The sequence below is a fragment of the Dryobates pubescens genome, chromosome 23 (assembly GCF_014839835.1).
Source record: "Dryobates pubescens isolate bDryPub1 chromosome 23, bDryPub1.pri, whole genome shotgun sequence".
Classification (NCBI taxonomy): Eukaryota; Metazoa; Chordata; class Aves; order Piciformes; family Picidae; genus Dryobates; species Dryobates pubescens.
Genome location: NC_071634.1, coordinates 1,009,218 through 1,016,534, shown reverse-complemented (window position 1 = coordinate 1,016,534; position 7,317 = coordinate 1,009,218).

The following is a 7,317-nucleotide window of genomic DNA, read 5'->3' as shown; positions in this document are numbered from 1 at the left end:
GATGAGGCCTTGAGCATCCTGGGCTGGTAGGAGGTGTCCTTGCCCATGGCAGGAGGTCCCTTCCAACCCAAACCATTCCATGAATCTATCAACAACTCCAAATCCATCTCACAAGGGCTCCCAGTGCATTGTGCTTGCTCTCCACTAGCAGCTGCTGCAGCACAGCAGTGCCTGCTTGCCTGTCTTACCCTAAGCACACAGCATCAGAGCCCTCTAGAAATCCCTGCTAGGAATAGCCAAAAGGCTGATTTAGCCCACCAGCACACCTACCCTGGAACACGAAAGCACTGCCACAGCAGGGTGGGTCTGCTCTCACTGCATGCTTGCTCACAGGCCTGAGCAGTACTCTTAACCCAGTCAGCTGCTGGGGCTAACAGAGGAGGAAAACCATGACTCAGGATGCTGCAGGTATGGGATGTACATTGGAGAGTGCACCAGGCCAGGCAGCAGAGGTCCAGGTGAACACCAGCTTGAGGATATTACCTCAGCCTCCTTTTCTTCACCAGCCTCTTGCTGTTGTGCTTGGAGTGCAGAGCAGGAAGATGAAAGGCAGCTGTGCCCCCGAGAGCACAGCCTACCCCCGGCCAGCCCCGCAGCAGCTGCGTGCCAGGCGGCTGCGTGCCAGGCAGCTGCGTGCCAGGCAGCTGTGCCAGCCCTGCTCGGGCTGGGCCACACAACACCTTCACCACAGGTGGGCACAGAGCACTGCTGAGCCCCTGCAGCTGCTGCCTGCGGTTGCATTGCTTTGTTTGCCGAGCTAGAAAGAAAGCAAACGAGAGAGCTGTGAGGAGAGCAGCAGGCAGGCAGCACAGTGGCTGCCCACGGCCTCTCCATCAGATTTGAGAGCAGTTGCTCTTAAAACATAGCCCCCTCCATACAACCTTCTCATTCTGAGGGCAATTCAAAGGGAAGAAGGGCACAGAATCATAGAATCATGGAGATGTTTGGGCTGGAAAAGCCCTCTGAGATCACCCAGTCCAACCAGCACCCCAGCCCCACCATGGCCCCCAAACCATGGCCCCCAAACCATGGCCCCAGCTGCCATGGCCACACCTTGCTGGAACACCTCCAGGCATGGGGACTCCACCAGCTCCCTGGGCAGCCTCTGCCAATCCCTGACCCCTCTTGCAGCAAAGAGATTTTTCCTGCTCTCCAACCTAAACCTCCCCTGGCACAACTCCAGGCCATTTCCTCTCCTCCTATCACCTGATCCTAGGGAGCAGAGCCCAACCCCCACCTCACTGCAGCCTCCTCTCAGGGAGCTGTAGAGAGCGGTGAGGTCTCCCTCAGCCTCCTCTGCTCCAGTCACTCTGCACTCCCTGTGGTCATCTCCAGATGTCCCTTCCAACCCCCTCCACTCTGTGACTTTGCTGTGCACAGACTGTAAACAGCTGGGGTTCTGTCCAGCTTCTCTGGGAATCTCCTGAGGTGCTCTGGGGTGGAGTAAAGTGCTTGGGAGACAGCTTGCCCACACTTGTGTTCAACGGCAAAGATGTCTTCTGGAAGGGTCACAGCTGGAGCAGAGCAGCAGCCAGTGCAGTGCTGCACAGATGGTGATCCCTGCAGGGTGCCCATCCACCTCCTACAGCCTTTGCTTTTATAGGACTCCATTAAGGCAGTGGTTCCCAAATGCCTGAGGTTTGAGGTCAGCACCAAGCCGGGTGAGTCCCCTCTCAGTGACTGTGCATGCACCATGTAGGTGCTGGGTGAAGGAAGAGAGCTTTGCAGCAGGTCCTGAAGGATGACCTTGAGAGATAATCATGCTCATGAAGCAAGAAAACTGGTGTTAGGGAAGGTGGAAAGGAGCTGGTGGAAGAAGAGGAGAAGAAACAGAGGTAAGGAAAGGGAAAGCGCAGGAAAAGGAAAGTCGTGGCCAAGGCTGGACTCTGAGCAGCAAAGTTCGTGCTGGAGAGTGACATTGGCCAAGGTGCTGAAGAGCAGGGCAGGCAGCTCTCGCAGAGAACTCTGGTGGGCAAACAGAAGTCTGCCAGCTGCTGCCTGGCACTGCCTCAGGAGGTATGAAATGAACCTTGACAGTCTGCAGCGCTTGAGAAGCAAAATCCCCCACCAAAAAAAGAGCCCTCCAAGCTCTTTGGGATGTTTTCCTGAGCACACATGAAGTGAACCTGGGGAACTGGAGTTCTTCTGAGCAGCACATTGAGTACAAACCTACCAGGAGAAAACTCAGGCTCAGATTCCTTCTGCATCCCATCAGAGCCCAACTGGGGAGTACAGGCTCAGGGTAGCCCAGGTGGAGCTCTGGAGATGCCCCAGGCATCCAGGTACCTCCCACATCTCTGCTTCAGCACTAATAGAGGCTCCCCACGTGTGCTCCCATGGAGTGAGGACCTGCTGTGGCACTTCCAGCCGTCAGGATCCTCTGCAGCAGCAGGAGAGCTGCATCACACCAGGTGTTCAGGAGAAGTAAGAGAGTGTCCCTGCAGCCCCGTGGAACAGAGCCAGGGATAAGCAGGTGCTCTGCAGGGAGAAGAGCCTCCTTGGGGTGCCTCAGGTTCTGTGCCTTCCTGTGCCCTGCAGGCTGTCTGCAGCCTCTCCAGAGGACCCCAGCCGGTCTCGGGTTCCCCCCAGCCTTGTTTTTCCATCACTCTTCCACCTGAGCCACAATGGCTTTGCAGCAGCACCTCAGTCCCTGTCTTTGTCTAAAAACTAGCAGGAGTTGCAGCCACAGGATAAGAGCAGTGGGGCTGGCGATCTGCCCACAGCCATCAGCAGGGGCAGCAGGGGCAGCAGGGGCAGCTTGCCCCTTCCATCTGCCTGCTGGGAGCTGGGGATGGCCTGGGAGTCTCCATGGGCCAAGGCATGCACGTTCTGCACAGGCAGGCTCCCCTCTGCTCCGGAGTGCTGCAGGCAAGAGCAAACCGAGGAGTAAACACGGCTGTGTCACCTACTTGTCCTGAAACGCCTCAGCTTAGGCTAAAATCTTTCATGGGGGTGACTGAAACCACCAGAAAAACAGAGAGAAGCTGGGGTGCAAGGTGCAGCCCCTAAGCCCAGGCCTGCCCCAGCCACAGCAGTGCTGCTGCTGCTGCTGCTGCTGCTGCTGCTGCTGCTGCTGCCGCCGCTGCTGCTGCTGTGCAAACCCCTGCTGGCTTTGTGGTGATAAACAAAGGGCACTGCCCGGGGCTCTGGCTGGGTTTGCGCTAACCGAAGGGGTGCGAAGCGCTGCCGGCTCCGCGGAGGGCAGCAGCTCCGAGCAGCTGCGGCTGCGCTGCCGCCTCCAGCAGCCCTGCAAGGCTCTGCCTCCGCTGGCAGCTGGCTGGGCGAGTGGGAGCCTCCTTGCCTGGGGCTGCACCACCGTCCTGCGGCTGGCCCCTGCTCGGCCACACTGGCCAGCTGCATCCTTGGGATGGAAGAGAGGAGCACGTGAATTTTGTGGGGGTCCTTCTTCCCCTGCAGGCTCCCCAAACAGGTTAAAGGGGTAAGGACCTCCCAACAACACGAGAGAGACGTGGAGAGAGCTGGGGCTGTGCAGCCTGGAGAAGAGAAGGCTCCAGGGAGACCTCAGAGCTGCAGTTCAGTATCTGCAGGGCAGCTGCAGGCAGGCTGGGGAGGGACTGTTCAGAAGGGGCTGTGGGGATAGGCCCAGGGGCAGTGGTTTGAACCTGGAGCAGGGCAGAGTTAGGTTGGACATGAGGAGGAAGCTCTGCACAGGGAGGCTGGGGAGACACTGGCACAGGCTGCCCAGGGATGGGGTTGAGGCTCTGTCCCTGGAGACATTCGGAGGGACTGTTCAGAAGGGGCTGTGGGGATAGGCCCAGGGGCATCTCTGTGTTTGCAGGTGGTGATTTGTTTATTCACCTTCTCCTGAGCTCAGTCACAAGGTGCTCCTGGGGAGCAGTGTTTGTGTCAAACCCACAGGGGGAAGCTTCACTTCTCTTAAAGAAACTGCTGTGGCTCTGTGCCACCTCTCTGAGCTCCCCAGCCCATGGCTGTGACAAGTGCAGCTTGAGCTCCTTTCTGCTGAGCTAGAGGACAACTCTTTATCCTTTTTTTTCAGCTTGGATTGCCAAGGAAAGTTTTGTCTGCATGAAAATCTCTTGTTCTGTTCTCAGGTGAGCATCTCCTCTGAGATGAGATCTGACCCCTGGGCTGGAAAGGAGGTGGTGGAGTTATGTTCTGAAATCATTTGGACCCCCTCTGTATATTTTAAGGCTCCTTTGGGACTGAGATGCAGGGAGGTGATGCAGGTCAGGGGAGGCAGTATGCCAAAGTGGGGGTGGGTTTGTGCCCCTGGGCAGGAATCTTTGGATGCCAGTGAACATTCAGCAGACAAAAAGCAAGTGAAGGATTTTGGCCTTGAAAGGCAAACCCCCCACAGCTGTCCTTTTTAGTAGGATTTCCCTTTGCCAGTGCAGCCTGGGTGGGCAGTGAGCAGCTGAGCAGGCAGTGACTGAGCAGACAGCCATTCTCTAACACAGCTTTATTGAGTGCATGTTCAGCTAGGCAAAGCAAAGTGGCGGCGGCCAGGCTCCAGAGCAAGATCTCCCGAGGCTGCTGGCCAGGCAGCCTGGCAGTCTTGGGAACCTGGAGTTAGTTGCTGCAAAGGTCCCTGTGGATTCAGCTCCTTTAAGCCCAAGGTGGTTACAGGACCCTTCATTCTGTTCACCTTTTATCATCTTTGCAAGTCTGTGAGGCTGGGAACACCTCTGCCATCTTCACTGGGTGCTTTTCCACTCAGGCATTACCTTTGCTTTTCTTCCAAAGACTCTGTCCTTGGCTTCCCTTATTGCCTTCACCTCTGCTTAAGGAGTCTTAAATCACACAAGAGCAGCTTCTTCACATTAGCATTTGGGGATGGGAGGCTCAAAAGCAGGTTACTTATGCTAACATTTGGGGATGGGAGGCTCAAAAGCAGGTTACTTATGCTGACATTTGGGGATGGGAGGCTCAAAAGCAGGTTACTTATGCTAACTCTTGCATTTTTACTGTGAGGGTGATCAAACACTGCAACAGGCTGCTCAGAGAGGTTGTGGACTTTCCATCTCTGGAGACAGTCAATACCCAGCTGGACACAGTCCTGGGCTATCTGCTCTAGGTAACCCTGCTTGAGCAGGGCAGGTGGGACTAAGTCATCTCAGGAGGTGTCTTCCAACCTCAACCATTCTGTGACTCGTGCCAACGGCAGGCTGCTTGGCCTGCCCTGCCCTCCTGGGCGGCTCTCTGTACAGCAGAGAAGCCACCCCTGACGTCAAGGTCTGGCATGGCATGTGCCTCCACCACTCAACGCCTGCTGGGTTGCAGCCAGCAGCGGAGCCAGAGGTTCTTCTTGGTGGCAAACACAGAGGCCAACCCAGTCTTGCCCTTGACTATTTCAGGAGGCTATTGGCCAGCCCCAGTCCCTTCACCTGGTTGTCGATGCAGAGCTTCATCAGCCTGACCCGGTAGCAAACGGCTACCATGGCGAGGCAGAGGCAGATCTGCAGGAGCAGGATAACCACAACGGGGTGCAGCAGCGCGTTGAAGACGCTGGTGGCCGTGGGGGACCAGCCGAAGAACATCTCCCACCAGCGGTGCTCTCCCACCCTCTTGATCCTCTCCATCACCTGCTTGATGGCGCTGCCATCGTGGTGCACGGTGATGAGGATCCTGCGAGCCTCTGCCTTGGCGTTCTCCAGCAGCTGCTGCAGGCCTGCGTGCTCCAGCAGCTCTTTGACAAGGGACAGATCCATGCCTATGGGGGTGGGGGTTATGCTGCGGTACAAGGTGTAGTTTCTGATGAGTAACTGGCTGGTGAGCACAGGCGCTCGATAGACGAAGTCACAGCCTCTAATGACAGCTACGTTGCAGGCGCAGGTGTTGGAGTCGTTGAAGACGGCCTGGCTGTAGAGGTGGTTGATCTGCACGTGGGTGCAGGCCGTCCTGAAGCACACGCAGCCCTTCCCCACATACACCAGCACGGTCCTGTTGCTGCCCTGGGGGCTGATCTCGAAGTGGCACACCCCCTCTCTGGTGTCAAAGCAGACGTCGCTCGCCCGGAGGGCGTCATCCTCGCAGATGAAGCCCAGCCCCCTCTCCAGGATGCAGGCTTCCAGGTCCACTGACTGCCACCTCCCGCCCGACACCCTCGCCCACATGCGGTGCTCCATGGGGTACACCACCGAGCCGTTGGTGTTAACCCCGAGGGCCACGATGGGGTAGACCTTTTCGATGTGAGCCTCCGCCACAGTCAGGACGTGGGCGACGACCGCGTTGCGGCCCTGGTCGTGGGTGAAGTTGACCAACCTCCACCAGGCCTGCAGCTGCCTCTCCTTCTCCGTGGCCGCGTCCCACACGATCTTCCGGATCTCGGTGGGGAGGACGCCGCTCTCGCCGTCTCTCAGGATACCTGCAACGACACTCTGCACCCACATCTGGGCCTGGATGCAGCTGAGAGCAAGGGAGACATTATTCTGTTCAGCGCCCAGTGCTCGCAGCAGCAGCTGGTGGTCTTTCTCACTGATCTGTTCCCAGGTGGGCAACACCTCTGACACGAGCCACTGCCCCATCCCCAGGCTGGCCAGAGATGAATTCAGGGGGTTGAAGAGGCCCTGCACAGCTGAGGTGACAGCCTCCAGCTTGTTGGCCAAGACCTCAGCGTTCATACTGTTGAGGACTCCCAGCCCAGCACCTCCTCCCGCCAGTGCTGAGGCCAGCAGGTCTCTTCTGGCTCGCGTGCCCTGGATGGAGCGGCTGTGGAGCCAGGCCAGCCAGCCGGTGTGGAGCGTGGACAGGAAGGGGGTGCAGTGTGGTCTGATGGATGAAATGTTAACAGTGGCCAGAGACAGCACCACCTTCTTCAGGGAGCGGACAGGTCCAGTCAGCAGCTCCTGGACGTGGTTTTGCTTTACTACATAGGGGCCTATTTTGGAAAGGAAGGGGCGCAGGACAGCCAGGACGCTAAAGTCCTTCCTAAAACCCTCCGGGCCTTCTATCCACCACTTCCCTCCGAGCTCAGGGGACATTTCTACACTCAGGCTTCCTCGACACCACACCTGGAGGTTTATGAGCTGGTGTGGACAGCGTCCATCCTGTTTATACCAGGAAGCCTCAGAGCCCACTTCAAACCTGTTAAGAGTTTTGTTCTGGCAGAGGCAGGTGACTGGCAGGACCCAGCTGAGTCTGCTGGGGGCAGTGACAGTCACGGTGGTGCCGTTGATTTGCATGGGGTCAGTTACACCTTCCTGGGAGTATTCAATCTCCAGTTTTACTTGGTTGCCAACTTCAGCGTACTGGGCTGCGTGCCAGGCCAAAAAATGGCACTTGGAGATCTTAAGGGCAGCAATGAAGGGCATGGTGGTGCCAATCTTGAATTTAAAG